A 17871-nucleotide genomic window follows, 5' to 3' on the forward strand; every position below is an offset into this window, starting at 1 on the left:
CAGTTGCAAAGTGCCCCTACCCTATTGAAAACCTCTTTTTTCTCATTAGATTAGCTTTTAAATCCAATGCATTTTAATATGTTATGTTCCTGAAATTGTTCTCGATGTTTCTATAAAATCACATATGTTCCTTATGTAAAATGCCATGAACAATTAGAAATATGCAGATTAGAAATGTTTAAAATAAATAAATGAAAAATATAAAAGTTGAAAAATATAAAAAAATGTTTAGTTTTAAGATTATAGAGAAAAATATCTGGAGAGACTAAGTAGACGTCTATGCTTGGGGAAAAAAATGACTGAGGAGGCTCATGAGGTAACTCCTGCACATGCTCAGTAGCTAGAAGAGATGAATCCATATAGTACTGCCAGATGATGTCACCACATGTCATGGCTAATTAAGCATGCTTATTGATGAAAAAGATAAATATTTTTTTAATGTATTAAATTAAGAGAAGAGTGTGTGTGCCTAAGAGTCAGAGTTATGCAGATAGAGCATATTGTCTTGGCCCAGTGCATTTTATACCGTTCAGGGGCCACCTGGTGGCCACAGACATGATAGTGTAACCGAACATCAGAAGCTTTTTATATATATAAAGGATGTGGCTATAGGAGCAGGTATGACCTCCAATATCGTTAATCTCTATGGAGGTAATTTTTAAAAGGATTTATAAACTTAAAACAGAATTTTATATGCATAAATGCAGTTTACATGTGTAAGTGGGTTTTTGAAAAGTGTTAATATTTGCTATTGAATTGTCAACGATGTTTACGCGTGTAAGTGCACACAAAATATAAACTGGCTTTTAAAAATTGCTGATAGTATGCTACATTTTTGCACGTAACTCCTTTGAAAATTAACTTTAGTCAATACGTTTGAAAATATATAATTGGAACATATGCCAATTTTAACATTTGGTCTATGGCATAGATATATAGATATATATGATACACAAAACTATCCACTCACAAACTGCACTTGAACTAAATTGCCCTCTCCGATATCAATCAACATCAAGACCCATTAGAACAACCTATCTAGATACCCTTTATGTACCCCCTGCAAAGTCTTCAATTAAGAAACGTGCCTTCTCGATAGCCGGCCCTATTCACTGGAACAATCTCCCATCGGACCTTCGCTTAGAACCATGCTTGCGGACATTCAAGAAAAAATTGAAGACGTGGCTCTTCACCGAAGCCTTCACTTAAAGTCCCATACTACCAATAAAGTCACATAATACCTATACTGTACCATACATATTTAATGTATTCCATGCATTCCATGTTCAATGTATACCTTGTTTATCATTTGTTTACTGTTTATTGTAATTCCAATTCTGGTTATCTGTAAACCGAAGCGATATGTACTAGTACATGATCTTCGGTATATAAAAACCTTCAAATAAATAAATAAATAAATAAATAAATAAATATGTTCTTAAGGCATTTATAATCTGGCAAGGCAACTGACAAACTGCCCATCTTTCTGGTTTGGTTGAACAGCTGTGATGAATATTTGAGATTTTCTATAAATGTTCATCCTTCTCAAGTTCATTTTTTGAATATTGCGATCTTTAAAAAAAAAAAAAAAAAAAAAAGAGTGGTTCATTTGAATTTTCCATTTTTTGTAATCTGTCTGATCACAATATCTATTAAAATATAATTGCCATTCAGCTAGGTTGAGACAAAATTTGCCCGTAAGTCAAGGCTATGTAAACTATTCTCTACAGACTCTGAATTTAAAATTCAATGAAAACTTTTGTCCTCACAGTTTCTAGAAAGGGGATATCATTTTTCAATTATTAAGAAGGCTTTTAAAAGAGTTAGGTTTGCTAACCATGACTCATTAAAATCTAAAAAGAAAGATACTGATTCAAGCATTTTGCATGCTATTCCCTTTTCTATACATGCGAATCAAGTGAAAAAAAATGAAAGTTTTTCATCATTAGCATGAATTATAATTACATGAAATCTTTCAAGATATTCCCCTTTTCTTTTTCTTACCATAGGACATAATCTATGTGATTGTTTGGTACATTCTGCATTACCTGCTTTTCAAACATTTTTAGGTTTGAAGAAATTACATGGTTATTTTCCTTGTGGTGTACATTCTCTGTACTAATTCTTTAAATGGAAAAACTTATGTTATTCTAAACAGGTATTTTTTCAAATTGTAATACTTCATATGCTGTTTACCTTATTTTTTGTCTGTGTTCAAAAATGTGCAGTATGTTGGCAGTACCAAATGATCCACTCACATTCAAACATATGAACATAAAAGCTTACATAAAAATAACAATTGATGCGCCACTTTTTGAACATTTTGTTAAGCTTGGACATTCTTTATCAGATTTGAAATTTATGATTGGGTAAATTTGTCTTGGCGGGGAAAGAATAGTGATCTCCTAATGCTAAGAAAACAAGAATGGCTTAATAAACTACACACGATAGCACCAGATGTTTTGAATTTGGCAGTAGAATGGTCCATTTTTCTTTAATGAATTTGTTTGCATCTTTTTGGACCAATGGCCATCATGGATGTTTGCTTCAGCCACACGCACACGTGGGCCGGATTTTATAATCTGCGCAGGTATGTGCGGTGGCGCGTGCAAGGGGGACTACTTTTGCATTTTCTGCACAGTAACACATTCAGGTCTTCCCCAGTTTCCCCCCAGTCTGCTCCAATTACGCATAGAGGGGGTTACACGCGCCGGGCCTATTTTATAAAGGCCCCTAGATGAGCGTAAAGCCCCGTGAAATGTCTAAGTCCCGGGGCTTCAAAAAAGGGGTGGTCCAGGGGCAGGGCAGAGCCAAAGGCCTCCGACACAGCGGCCATTTGCCACTGTGTTGTAGGATCTCGTGCCAGCAGGCTGCCGGGTGCGTGCAACTTGCGCCTCCCCAGAGGCAGGCGCAAAAAGTAAGATAGAGGTCGGCGGGGGGGGGGGGGGGGGGGGTGTTAGAATAGGGCTAGGGGATGGGAAAGATAGGGGAAGGGGTGGGAAGGATAGAGTAGGGGGAGGGAACGGGTGAAGGCTGCAGGCGTCTGTGTGCGTAAGGTGCACAATTGTGCATCCCCTTGCGCGTGCTGACCCCCGATTTTATAACATGCACACACCTGCACGCGCATGTTATAAAATCGGGCATCCATGTGTGCGCGACGGGTAGCTCGCATACATGGACGCCCGCGCGTATCTTTGAAAATTTAACCCATAATGTGCAACTCACGCTGCAATATTTATATAATACTAGCATTAATTTCCACTTGTCCACTTGCGCACACAAATGCTATACTGCAGATAGGTTTGAAAGTTGGGCTCCCAATGAATAAAAAGTTTTAAAAAGAATTCCTAGCATGTACAATTTGCAAACTATTTCTTTGACAATGTCTCTTGCATTATGGATGAGTTTGTTTCTAATGAATTCCATCAGTCATTCGATTCTGAGGTTAATCAACTGGTTTCTCACAATTTATTATTATTTAAAATGATACTTATGGAAAAAGGGAATTTCTGATGTGGTTTACCTCCTCTTGTGAAACTGATAAAGACGACTCTGACAGTATCCATGTTAAAATAATGCCTACTATCCCTACTATTTGGGACTAGTAGGCATGTTTGGGACTAGTAGGCATGACATTTGGGACTAGTAGGCATGTTAAGATAATGCCTACTAGTCCCAAATTTCCTAAAACAAGCAGTAGTGAAACCACTACTCAAAAAACCCAATCTCGACCCCGCTACCTTGTCTAACTATAGACCTGTCTCTAACCTCCCCTTCCTAGCTAAAATCCTTGAGAAACTAGTCAACTCTCGTCTTTCTGATCACCTTGAACTAAACAATATCATCCCACCCACACAACATGGTTTCAGGAAACATCTCAGTACTGAAACCTTACTGCTCTCCCTTCATGATACTCTCATCAGAGGGACTGACTCAGGTTCCTCTTATCTGATTGCCATGCTTGACATCTCGGCTGCGTTCGACACAGTCAACCACGATGTCCTCCTCAACATCTTCAGGAGTATTGGGATCTCCGGCAATGCCCTCTCCTGGATACAATCATATCTCCAAAATCGCTTCTTCACTGTCTTTGTGGATAATAAAGAATCTGACCCTATTAGTCTGCCCCAGGGTGTTCCCCAAGGCTCCTCCCTCTCTTCTACCCTCTTCAATATATACATGCTTCCTCTCACCACCCTGCTCACCAACCTGCACATCAAGCATTTCATTTATGCTGACGATGTGCAAATCATTTTCCCATTTTCCGACTCCCTCCAAACTGCCCTACATAAATGGGAATCCTGCCTTTCCTCCATCACCCAACTTCTTAATGACATGCACCTAGCTTTAAATCCCAAAAAAACTGAACTTTTAATCATATCTAACAAGCAACCTCTTCCAGACATTCCACCTACACACTCATCCTCCTCTTTCCCCACACAGGTTCGCAATTTAGGTGTACTTATAGATAATCACCTGACTTTTAAATCATTCATTAACTCTATCATTAAGGAATGTTATTATAAGCTTCAAACGATAAAAAAACTCAGACCTCTTCTCCATTTCATGGATTTCCGCACTGTACTTCAGTCTATTATTCTATCCAAAATAGACTATTGTAACGCACTTCTCCTTGGCATCCCCGCTTCACACACCAAGCCTTTACAACTTTTACAAAATGCTGCCGCTCGTATACTATCAAACTCCAAAAAGAAGGACCATATCACTCCCATACTCATCTCTCTCCACTGGCTCCCTATACACTCCCAAATTCTTTATAAGGCACTCTCCATCATCCACAAAAGTCTGCTACACTCCAATCTCAATTGGATCAACCCTCCACTCATCCCTCGCACCTCCAACAGACCCACCCGCACAGCTCTACTAGGAACGCTACGTTCCCAACCCATTAAAGCTTTCAAACTCTCCTCCACCATAAGCAGAGCCTTCTCTCTAGCCGGTCCCACTATTTGGAACTCCTTGCCTCATGACATCCGCATGGAGACATATACACCCACTTTCAAAAAAAAACCAAAGACCTGGCTCTTCCAGCAAGCCTACCCTACGTCACCCCCCATCACATAAACTTCTTCTGAAATGGATAACCCCAATCCACAATTGTGAACTCGGCCTGAATATGGATTACGATATGCCTCTGATTTTGGTACTTTGAACTGTTATAATTTTATGTTTATAGTTATTTATATATATATATATATATATACATATATATAGGTTATAGTATGTAAATCAATACCCCCCTCCAGTGTATTGCTTCCCTGGTTTTGTTAAGGGCTATGCCCTAAAGTTAACTGTATTTATCTGTTCTTTGTAAGGGCTTCGCCCATAAAGTTCATGTTTTACTGTGAACCGATGCGATGTGCGAACGGACATCGGTATATAAGAGACATTAAATAAATAAATAAATAAATAAATACTATCTGTCCATTGGATACTTGCCCTACATGGTTAGTTAAATCCTCCAGGAGAGGATCATTTGATTGGTGAATGCTAATAATTAATAAATCCTTCAATGAAGCTGTTATGCCTACTGGCCTGAAAAAAGCCTTCCGTGTGCACAATTTTAGACCAATATCAAACATCCCTTTCAGAGGAAAGGGATTTTGAAGGGGCTGTGGCTCTTCAACTTTCAGATCTCTTGGACAAGATAAATTTCTTTTAGCCTGGTTTCAGACCAGGCCATGGGACTGAAATGACTCTGGCTGCCTTGATGGATGACATGCTTGAAGAATTAGATAAGGGTAACAATTCCTTGTTGATTCAGCTAGCCTTGATAGCTGTGTCTGATATGGTTGACCAAAATATTCTGTTAAATAATTTAAAGGAATTGGTGGCATAGCCCTGAAATAGTTTTCATCCTTTCTGGAAGGGAGGTCTTAGATTGTACACTTGATTATTCCTCCTTCCCATGACCATTTATAGGGTGCGCCAAGATTCCATTCTCTCTCTCAGGCTATTTATTTATTTATTAAAACATTTGTATCCTGCTCAATCTTAAACTCATTAAATATCTACATGCAAGTTTTGGATCAGATTATCCAGAAATCTGAGATTCTATATCACATTTACCTAGATCAGGGGTGGGCAATTAATTTTCCCATGGGGCCGCATGAGAAATTGGGATGGTTTTAGAGGGCCGGACTAATATAATTAACTCAGTTCTCAATAGCCCTACTTATGAAAAGACAGCAGTTTACCACCAATGTATGTCCTCTGAGAAAACACAACAAATAAGACCGATACAAACGCTTACATGCTAGCAAAATATCTCATCTCGGTAACAGACACAGAACCGACCTAACATACTCCCAGGATCTGTAGTAATGCACATAAACTAATCCGCACACAGTTACACCTGTATTATGGAATACACTCAAACAGGAGCAACCCTATCTATGAAAGGCAACACTACAAATATTACATCAGACCCTAAACACCAATACACCTCTTATTAGGAAAACAGAACTAACAAGCAGCTATAGATCCCCAAAAAAGAAATAATTGTAAAACTATACTAATAAGCAGAATAAATGTTTCTAAACAGCTATGAACAGAATAACATCCAACAATTAAAAACTCATAAAAACTATTAAACATTCTCCAAACACCAATAAAATATTTCAAAAAAGCAGACATCACACAATTAAAATGGCAGTCAAGAAAAATAAACTTAAAGCCACCTTTACTTACCCCCTCCAGCAGCTCTCCTACTCCCCTTCCCTGCAGGCCATGGCACACACCAGAAGCAGCAGTAGAAGCTAAGCTCTATACTTATGGTCCTCTTCCTTAGTGCCCATGTCTCTCACACACACACCATACCAGTCATGCCCCCATGACCAGTTTCTGTCTCTCACACACCAATCATCTGCCAAACAGTCTTTGGCACACACACACCAGTCACCTTCCTGAACAGTTTCTCTCATGCCATACACACACACACACACACACACAGGCTTCCCACTCCCGTGTTCTACTTGCATATATGGTCTTCTCACTCTCATAATCACTTTCTCTGTCTCTCTCTCTCACACACACACACACTCACTCACCAGTCTCTCACTCCCATGCTTGTTCTCTCCACATGCACAGGCTTCTCATTCCCAAAATCACTTTCTTTCTCTCTCTCACACACACACACACACCAGTCTCTCACTCCCATGTTCTCTTTCAGATATACCGGCTTCTCCCTCCCATGATGTGTCTCACACACACCCAGGTTCTCACTCCCATGCTCACTCTTCACATGCACAGGCTTCTCATTCCCATAATCACTTTTTCTCTCTCTCACACACACACACACACACACACACACACACACACACACACACACACACACACCAGTCACCTGATCTCACTCATGCATACACACACACACAGGCTTCCCACTCCCAAGTTCTCTTTCAGATATACAGGCTTCTCCCTCCCATGCTGTGTCTCACACACACCCAGGTTTCTCACTCTCATGCTCACTCTCTTCACATGCACAGGCTTCTCATTCCCATAATCACTTTCTCTCTGTTACACACACACACCAGTCTCTCTCATTTCCATGCTCACTCTCCACGTGCACAGGCTTCTCATTCCCTGAATCACATTCTCTCACATTCACACACACCAGTCTTTTTCTCTCACACACACAGTCACCTTACCAAGCAGTCTCTCTCTCTCATGCATGCACACTCACCCAGGTTTCTCACTCCCACAACTCCAGGCTTCTTACGCCCATGCTTTCCCACATACCCAGACTTCTCACTTCCATGCTTTTTCACACACACACACACACACACATCAGTCACCTCCCTGACTAATGCCTCACACTCTCACATACACATCAGTCATCTCCCTGAGCAATCACTTTCATTGTCTCTCACATACACACACACATCAGCTCTCTGACCACTCAATCACACACAGGCTGGCTGGCTGCTTCTCACTCTCTCTTACTCACTTCCTCTTCCCCCTACATATGTCACGGAGTTTTTTGCCGGTCCGCGGTGCGCTCTCGGTCTCTCCCGCTGCCGTTGCCGCTGGGCTGTCAGCACGTTCAAGCCCAGTGGGAACGGCAGCGGTGTTGGAAGAAGCTATGGCACCCGCGGCTGGCCTTTTCTTCTTCCCGCGCCTGCCCCCCCCCCCTCCCGTGACCCGAAACAGGAAGTGATACACGGAGCGGTGCACGGGAAGGAGAAAGAGCCGTGCCGCGTCGGCTGCAGCATCGGTCCCCGAGCAATTGAACCAGCCGGCAATCGAGAAAGGAGTCAGCAGCATGAGCCCCCGCAGGCCAAGAAAGAAGAATCCCTTCGGCCGCAGGAGGCTCATGCTGCTGACTCTTCTCAGCAGTGCCTCATTCCCCGTCTGCTCTCAGCAGTGGGCGGGCCGGATTCAGACCGTAGGCGGGCCGGATTCAGCCCGCGGGCCGCCCCTTGCCCAGGTCTGACCTAGATGATTTCCAACTGCACACCATTTCAGGCTGCAGGTAATTAGGAGCAGTGAATAACCTGAATCAATGTCTGAGGGCAGTTATAGACCAGATGTGAGCAAATAAGCTAAAATTAAATCCCAAGAAAACTGAGAACCTTTGGGTTAATAAATCTAATGGTGTTGGCCCTGAATACTCAAGTTTACAACCTAGGTATGATTACTGACTTATTTTTAACTATGGAAGTTCAAATTATGTCCACTGCTAGGCAGAGTTTTGTTTGTTTGAGACAAGTATGTTAGGCTCGCCCCTTCTCTGACCAATCTGATCTGGCCACAGTTGTGCACTCTATAATTACTGCCTGTTTGGACTACTGCAGTGTGCTATGGGCCTGATTTTCAAAGAGTTACGAAGGGATTCCATATGTAAAATCGGCATAATCATGTGTAATTTGCAGACATTGCGAGTATGCATGTACTTGCGATGCGTAAGTTTTAAAAGAGATAAAAAGGGCATTCCAAGGTAGGGTTCAGACGGATGCACACAAGTTGGTATTCTGTAAGCAGTATTGAACTTGTTTTTTATCTGCATTTTTGGTTAGAAGGTCTGGGTTACTTGGTGTGGAGGTCACAGACAATTGCTGGAGAGTCAATTAGAGATGTTGGCAAACTGATGATTCCAAGAAGATGCACAAATATTATCATAAGCAAATACATCCATACTATCAATTAAGGAGCGTATTGGGAGGGAACTTCCCCACCCCCATACCTAAACTCCCTCCCTCTTCCCCTCTCCTCCCCCCCACAAACCCTTCATATCTATCCTTTTTTTGTTTGTTTTTGAACTTATTTCAGGGCAGGAGCTGAACTGAGTTGTGCATGCCAGCCGGTTGCTGGTGCATGAGTCATTGGGACAGCGTGCAATGGTGCTGGCCCGGCACTTGTGCGCATACCGGGGATTACATGCATGGCCAGATCTGTTTTAAAATGCTCTCAGTGTGCGCAAGGCCTGGCAACATGCGTAAACCTGAAAGCATATTTAATTGATACTTAGGGGATTACACTGGCTGCAAGTTTGCTTCCACCCAATTTAAAATACTGGTGCTTGCCTTTAAGGCCTTATTCTATAGTCCTTATTTAAAAGCTTGTTTATTACCATATGCTTCTTTCTGAGAATTAAGATCAGCCCAGTATATATATATATATAGATAGATAGATATAGATATATAGATATGGTATTTTTTTTGTGTGTGTGCCACCTTTGGCTGAAGAAAGACCAATTCAGTCATGGGAATGTGCCTTCTCTATAACTGCCCTGCATCTGTGGAATTTTCTTCCAAAAATGTTCACTAAACAAGTGAGCATATATTTTAGACAGCTGACTAAGGGCCGGATTTTCTAAACTACCGCAGCTTCCTGAATCCCGGCGCTAATGGGGGGCGGGCCTGCAAAAGCCGGTAGTGATCGCACCATAGCAGTGTTATCGCTGCCTGCTTTCGCACCCAATAGTGCCATCGTAAAAGGTGGTGCTATTGGGCGCGCTACTGGCAGCGATAAGGGTTCCTACCTTTTCACCGCCAGCGATGTTTCCGCCGCGTCCGCCCCAGTGCCGCCCCGACTCCTCCTCTTCCGGTGCCGACGCTGCCCCTATGAAGCTATGAAGTCCCTTTTCGCATGCGATATCAATAGAAAATGACCCCCTGAGTCCCAACGTTCCACTTGGCTTTTATTTGACCTCAGAGTTGTACTCTGGATGTTTTTATTATTTTATCTTGTAGTGAATTTTTTTTTAAATTTCTTATGATCTGCTTGCATTTAGTATGGATGTCACTCCCTGTTATACATTTTAATATATTGATTATTATGTAGTACTATTAATTTTATGTTTTATAATGTTTTAATCCTGTTGAATATATTGGGTGTATTTATTGATTTGCTTTGGTCTTACTAATTTTACATTGTTTTATTGTCTTGCTTTACTATATTGTGCCAATTTATTTATGTAATTATTAATTAGGTTTAGCTGTTATATATGCTGTTTATTGTACCTCGCCTTGAGCACCTCTGTGGAAAGGTGGCCTAGAAATTGGAATAAAACAAACAAATAACTGCTAATGAAGCATGAAACCACAGTTTGGCAATAGGATTGTGCTATGTTAGAAAATGAGAGACAAGTGGGTGAGCTATGAGGCAGCAGTATAAGAGCCAGCCTCATCTTACAAGCAAACCATTGCTGCATGTAGTGCGCCAGAGTACCACCTTTGGGCTTGGTGCCAGAAGCAGCCCTTTCTAGATATAGTGTCACTGAACATTTGCCATGCACTCACTTGCCTTTCCATCTATGTGCTTTTAGCATTTATTTATTTTTTATTGTGATGGGGCATTTCAGCCTCTTTTGTTCTTGGTGCTCATTTGTTTCTGGCACTTGTTAAGTACTTGGTGATATTGCTGTATTAAATGCACTCTAGAAACAAGGATGAACTAAATTATTCAGCAACATTCATATGCTTTCTCTTTCTATATGATTTATTTATATTAGTGTATATGGTTCCATGAATAAGCAAAGGGATAGTGATTTAAAAAAAAATTCCTTAACAAAACAATTTCTCTCATTTAGCCTTTCAATGGAAAAAAAATCAGGTGCTTTTCTTAAACTGCATTCATAGTACTTCCCCAGCCTTCCCACATATTAAAATGCTGTTTTAAGATTTAGAAAATAGTAATAAAATTGTCATATACTGATCGCCCCAAAAGCATCTGCCTGTCACCATAATTACATAGAAGCAGAGAATATGACAGCAGTTAAGACTACAAGGCCCATCCAGTCTGCCCATCTGGCTTTAGCCCCTCTCCTCCTCTGCCAAGGATCCTCTGTGTTTGTCCCAGACTTTCTTTAACTCTTAAACTGGTGACTGTCGCTTCCATTGCCAAGCTGTCTCTTCTAGTACCTCCTAATATGACTCTTCCTGACTGATGACATCACTCTCTGTTCTAGTGCACAAGAAAATGCTGTTGCTGGCCTTGCTGCAGCTTGGTCTGCTATGAAAGATCAAAGAGGAAGCACAGATGAGACAACCTGGTCCCACTACTACTCCCTTTCCCTCTATCAACTGCCAACTCTCACCCTACCTATACGAAAGGTAGTCCCTCCCTTTTCCTGACTGGTCAACTCTCCCTATGTTCACTGAAAGGACTCTGGGTATTGACTTGAGGAGGTGGGTTGCTAAGATATATTGGCACTCATACACCAGTGAATATTCTAGGGAACAAGCAAAATAAATTTACCAGCTGATGAACCATGCCATGACCACCATGGTAAGAGGAAAAGTTACAGAAGAAACAGCAGGGTTAAGAGTCTGTGTGGAAGGTCTGTGGTAATGTACCTCACAAGTGAGATGACCTAGGCCTGGACCCAGGCCCGACACCAGGGCCTCGGCCAGGAGGTGGGTCCAGACACCTGGGCCTCGGCCTAGGGTCAAACCCAGGCATCAGTGCCCAGGCCTGGGTAGCTCCGCTGTCGTCTTCCTTCTTCAGCTCTTCAATTCCAAATGACAGGTGTCCACTGGGGTCGCACCGGTGTTAACTAACTCCGGCATATTCACCCCAATGGATGGCACCATTTTGATGTATAATTTGAGAACTCACTTCAATGGGGACACAACAGTTAAATGCCTCCCAGGATCACCAGTCAGTAGAAATACCAACTAGAGAGCAAAAGCAATTATGGAAGAAAATAGGAACTCTGATATAAATGTTATCACCCTCCTGGTGACCAATGGCCTCGCTAGAAATGGTATCCATAAAATACAGAATGACTTCCAAAATCTAGGGAAGATCATCAGACACACGGCAAAGACTATTATCTTTTCAGAAGTATTACCTGTTCATGGAAATGGAAAGGAAAGGGTATGCCATATAGATAATTTCAATTCCTGGCTCAAAACCTGGTGAAAAGAAAGTGGTTTTAGGTGCATGGAGAAGTAAAAATTTATATGATAGGGATGGCCTACGTTTGCCTGTGGCAGGAAAGACAATGCTAAGTGAAAAAATTTAGATCATATGTTATCAGGCATTTAAACTTGAAAGTAGGGGTGACAGGAGGTGGTCAGTGAAATTGGCAGGCCACCCCCAGGAAATACAGGAAGTAGAAAGAGAGAGTAACAATCAGTTCCAAAAAGCCGAACAGCTGACTAGGAATAGTAGCTGGAAAGTTATGTCCACAAATACTCTTAGTCGGGGCAATAAAATCCCAAACCTGCAGGCTCAAAAGGTACTGCCCAGGGAGCGGGGGGCAGTGAAGTTAACCCACAGAAGTAGTCCAGTGGTCCTCAGCAGAGGAGACCAGTCTCACACTTGAGTAGGTGATAGGCAGCGTGGCATAGAGGGACAGGTCCCGGATGTAGACACAGAGCGCTGAAGCTGAAGGGTTAGGACAGACTGAAAGGGTTAGTACTCACTGAAGCAGAAGCTGTATTGTTGAAGGTCCTGGTAGGCAGAAGTTGTTCAGTGGCAGGCACCAGATTAGGGAGAGCAGGCCCTCGAGGAGCGAGTACCCGGTATCCCAAGATAGGTACCTGAAATAGAGCAGAAGGGCCCACGAGGAGCGGGTACCCAGGTTAGTGAAGAAATACCCCGAAGGGCAGAGAGAGCTTCCTGCGGCAGCTGGGAAGCGGCAGAGCAGCTTAGACCGGAGGCAATCCAATCCTTGCTAACTCAGTTTGTTAGCAAACGAAGGGCAGGCTAAATACTAGAGATGAGCTTTGTTTTTCTGGCTCACGTCGGGTTTCAGTTCGGACGCTTCGTGGGAAAATTCGTTTTCCCATGGATCGTTTTTCGGCAAAAACTAAGCTGGTACCCGAAACCAGAAAAACAAATTAAATAAAAAATAAATTCGAATTGGGAAAAAACCCACCCCCAACCCTTCACATTTACTGTATTACAACCCCCCCACCATCCCGATCCCTCCCCAAGACTTACTATTAGAGATGTGAATCGGAACCGGAATCGGTTCGGATTCCGGTTCCAATTCACATATGTTTTTTTTTTCATTGGGCCCGATCGCAGTTTTGTTTATCGGCTGCGCCCGAGCCGATAAATAAAAAACCCACCCTGACCCTTTAAAACTAATACCTTAGCTTCCCCCACCCTCCCGACCCCTCCAAAAACTTTTTACAGGTACCTGGTGGTCCAGTGGGGGTCCCTGGAGTGATCTCCCACTCCCTGGCCGTTGGCTGCCACTAATCAAAATGGCGCCGATGGCCCTTTGCCCTTACCATGTGACAGGGTATCCGTGCCATTGGCCGGACCCTGTGACATGGTAGGAGCACTGGATGGCCCGCGCCATCTTGTGCTCCTACCATGTGACAGGGGCTGACCAATGGCACCGGTAGCCCCTGTGACATAGTAAGGGCAAAGGCTATCGGCGCCATTTTGATTACTGGCAGCCGATGGCCCGAGTGCAGGAGATCGCTCCCGGACCCTCGCTGGACCACCAGGGGCTTTTGGCAAGTCTTGGGGGACCCTCCTGACCCCCACAAGACTTGCCAAAAGTCCAGCGGGGGTCCAGGAGCGACCTCCTGCACTCGGCTGCTGAATATCCATGTAAAAGTCACTAGTTAGCCAGAGAACTCTTAGCTGGCTAACTTTAGACCTGCTATTTAGCAGATCCAACTTATCCAGTTAACTTAGCTGGATAAGTCCAAATACTGGCACTTATCCAGCTAAGTTAACTGGATTAGTAGCTCCTCCCTGATCCATCCATATCTTATCCACCACTTACTTGGCTAAGTAACGACCAGTGATTGCAGCCGGATATTCAGCCACTGCCACTTAGCCGGCTAAGTTGCTACTTATCCACCTAAATAGTGCTGAATACCAGCCTCCCAATGCATAAGTTCCAACTCCGCCCCTAGAATACATCTCACCAGTTCATGTAAAAGTACATGCATAACCGAGTTACATGCATGCTTTTATGCACAGAGACCCACTTTATTTTCTCACAGCCTGGAGGAGGTGACAGAATTCAAGAGGGCATGTGATAAACCCAGAGGATCTCTTGTGGCAAAATAATGGAAATAAAGTACTGGGGTAACCATAGTAACTTTACTGTACAGGGGTAATCTGCACAGAGCAGCAGTTACAACTGAAACCCCCTGACTGGGTAGGCTGGGTGCGCCATTTTGTTGTTTATTATGCCATCACTTGCTATGTTACTATTATGTTACTATATTTGCGCATATAAAACACAATTTTATGCAGACAAAAGGCATTGAAAATTCATATCTAGAACAAAACTATCTCATGCTGCAGCACTAGTGATATCATAACTCATATTACTTTCAAAATTAATATAAGATCTGGCAGGGTAAGAGGTCAATTTCAAACACCTGCTTCCTGCTCTGTTCTAAATATTTCCATTAAATCTCTGAGCCTCAATTTTATGAAAACATGAACAATATATTTAACGATGAACTCACAGCTCTCTGAAGATCCAGTGAATAATAACAAACAACCTACTGAGGAACAGGAAAACAAAATACTGAAAGCACAAAAAATATTTCTGACTTAAAGCTGCTGGGTAGGAAGTCAACCATCCAATGTATAGCACAATGATTCAAAATTTCAACAAGAAGCTCAAACAGACGCTAGCAAGCAAATGAATGTATGAATGTCAAACACACAGTTCAGATTTTGCGCCAGGGAAGAGAAAGGGCCAGTCAGAAAAAAGTACATGTGACCTGTCACCATCAATCAGGGACAAGGGTTACAGAGCCAATTAGAAACGACGGTTGCAATACTAAGAGAAGACAAAGTAATAGGAAGCAATGTATGTGTGTAAGCGGGCGCAGTGGAACAAATATGAGGGGAAAGCAGACCAGCATATACATACCCTAAACACAATGATATAAAATTTCAAAAAGAAACTCTTACAGAGGCTAGCAAACAAATGAGTGCATAAATGTCAAACATACAATTCAGATCTTGCGCCAGGAAAAAGAAAGAGTCAATCAGGGAAAAGTACAAATGGGATTTAAATGAGGACATAGATTGGTCTGTTTCCTCTAAATCTCCCTCCTGTATTATATTATTTTATTTTTTCCATATCTTCTCAGTGTTGTACCACTGTGCTCACTTACATTACTTGCATTGTTTCCTACAATTGTGTCTTCCTTTTGGTATTATAACCCTTGGTTCTGATTGATACCGTAACCCTTGCTCCAGACTGGTCATGCCAGATCACGTGTACTTTTCCCTGCGGTTTAGGGAGGAGTTCAGATGTCAGCGCACAAGGTGCTATTTTTAAAGTACTACATGCATATACATTACCAAATTTGTGCATACACCTGCTAATTAAATTGCAAAAGTGAAACTGCAGTTGTCTTTTGTCTGCAGTTTTTGGATAGGAGGTCTGGGTTCAGTGGTGGTGAGGGAGGAGTCAGAGTGAATTGAAGGAGGTCTGGGTGAACTACCCCAATATTGACTATTATTACCCCAATATTGACTGGGTAAATGTATCATTGGTACATGCTAGAGATATAAAGTTCCTGGATAGAATAAATGACATTTTTATGGAGCAATTGGTTCAGGAACAGACAAGAGAGGGAGCAATTTTAGATCTAATTCTCAGTGGAGCGCAGGATTTGTTGAGAGAGGTATCGGTGATGGGGCCACTTGGCAATAGTGATCAAATGACTGGAAGGGGGACAGTAAGCAAATCCACGGCTCTCGTGCTAAACTTTCAAAAGGTAAACTTTGATAAAATGAGAAACATTGATAGAAAACAACTGAAAGTAGCAGCTACAAAGGTAAAAAGTGTGAAGAGGCATGGTCATTGTTAAAAAATATCATCCTAGAAGCACAGTCCAGATGTATTCCACACATTAAAAAAGGTGGAAAGAAGGCAAAACGATTACCAGCATGGTTAGCCAAAAGATCTTCATTCAAAAATTGGAAGAAGGATCCAACAGAAGAAAATAAGATAATGCATAAGCATTGGCAAGTTAAATGTAAGACATTGATAAGACAGGCTAAGAGAGAATTTGAAAATAAGTTGGCTGTAGAGGCAAAAACTCACAGTAAAAACTTTTTAAAATATATCCGTAGCAGAAAGCCAGTGAGGGAGTCAGTTGGACCGTTAGATGATTGAGGGGTTAAAGGGGCACTTAAAGAAGATAAGGCCATCGCGGAAAAATTAAGTGATTTCTGTGCTTCGGTGTTTACTGAAGAGGATGATGGGGAGGTACCCGTACTGGAGAAGGTTTTCATGGGTAATGATTCAGATGGACTGAACCAAATCACAGTGAACCTAGAAGATGTGGTAGGCCTGATTGACAAACTGAAGAGTAGTAAATCACCTGGACTGGATGGTATACACCCCAGAGTTCTGAAGGAACTCAAAAAAGAAATTTCAGACCTATTAGTAAAAATTTGTAACCTATCATTAAAATCATCCATTGTACCTGAAGACTGGAGAATAGCTAATGTAACCCCAATATTTAAAAAGGGCTCCAGGGGCGATCCGGGAAACTACAGACTGGTTAGCCTGACTTCAGTGCCAGGAAAAATAGTGGAAAGTGTTCTAAACATCAAAATCACAGAATATATAGAAAGACATGGTTTAATGGAACAAAGTCAGCATGGCTTTACCCAAGTCAAGTCATGCCTCACAAATCTGCTTCACTTTTTTGAAGGAGTTAATAAACATATGGATAAAGGTGAACCGGTAGATGTAGTGTACTTGGATTTTCAGAAGGCATTTGACAAAGTTCCTCATGAAAGGCTTCTAGGAAAAATAAAAAGTCAAACTGGCTAAAAGACAGGAAACAGAGAGTTGGATTAAATGGACAATTTTCTCAGTGGAAGGGAGTGGGCAGTGGAGTGCCTCAGGGATCTGTATTGGAACCCTTACTTTTCAATAAATTTATAAATGATCTGGAAAGAAATACGACGCGTGAGGTAATCAAATTTGCAGATGATACAAAATTGTTCAGAGTAGTTAAATCACAAGCAGATTGTGATAAATTGCAGGAAGAACTTGTGAGATTGGAAAATTGGGCATCCAAATGGCAGATGAAATTCAATGTGGATAAGTGCAAGGTGATGCATTTAGGGAAAAATAACCCATGCTATAGTTACATAATGTTAGGTTCCATATTAGGTGCTACCACCCAAGAAAGAGATCTAGGCGCAATAGTGGATAACACATTGAAACTGTCAGTTCAGTATGCTGCGGCAGTCAAAAAAGCAAACAGAATGTTGGGAATTATTAGAAAGGGAATGATGAATAAAACGGAAAATGTCATAATGTCTCTGTATCGCTCCATGGCGAGACCACACCTTGAATACTGTGTACAATTCTGGTCGCCGCATCTCAAAAAAGATATAATTGCGATGGAGAAGGTACAGAGAAGGGCGACCAAAATGATAAGGGGAATG

At 41.9% G+C, this 17871-nt stretch overlaps 1 protein-coding gene across 6 annotated transcripts in view; it reads right to left on the minus strand.

Annotated features, from left to right (window-relative positions):
* The window catches only part of TOX2 (TOX high mobility group box family member 2), a 725581-nt gene that overhangs the window by 222650 nt on the left and 485060 nt on the right, over positions 1–17871 (minus strand). The window lies entirely within an intron of this gene.

The sequence above is a fragment of the Rhinatrema bivittatum genome, chromosome 8, assembly GCF_901001135.1.
Source record: "Rhinatrema bivittatum chromosome 8, aRhiBiv1.1, whole genome shotgun sequence".
NCBI classification, from domain to species: Eukaryota; Metazoa; Chordata; class Amphibia; order Gymnophiona; family Rhinatrematidae; genus Rhinatrema; species Rhinatrema bivittatum.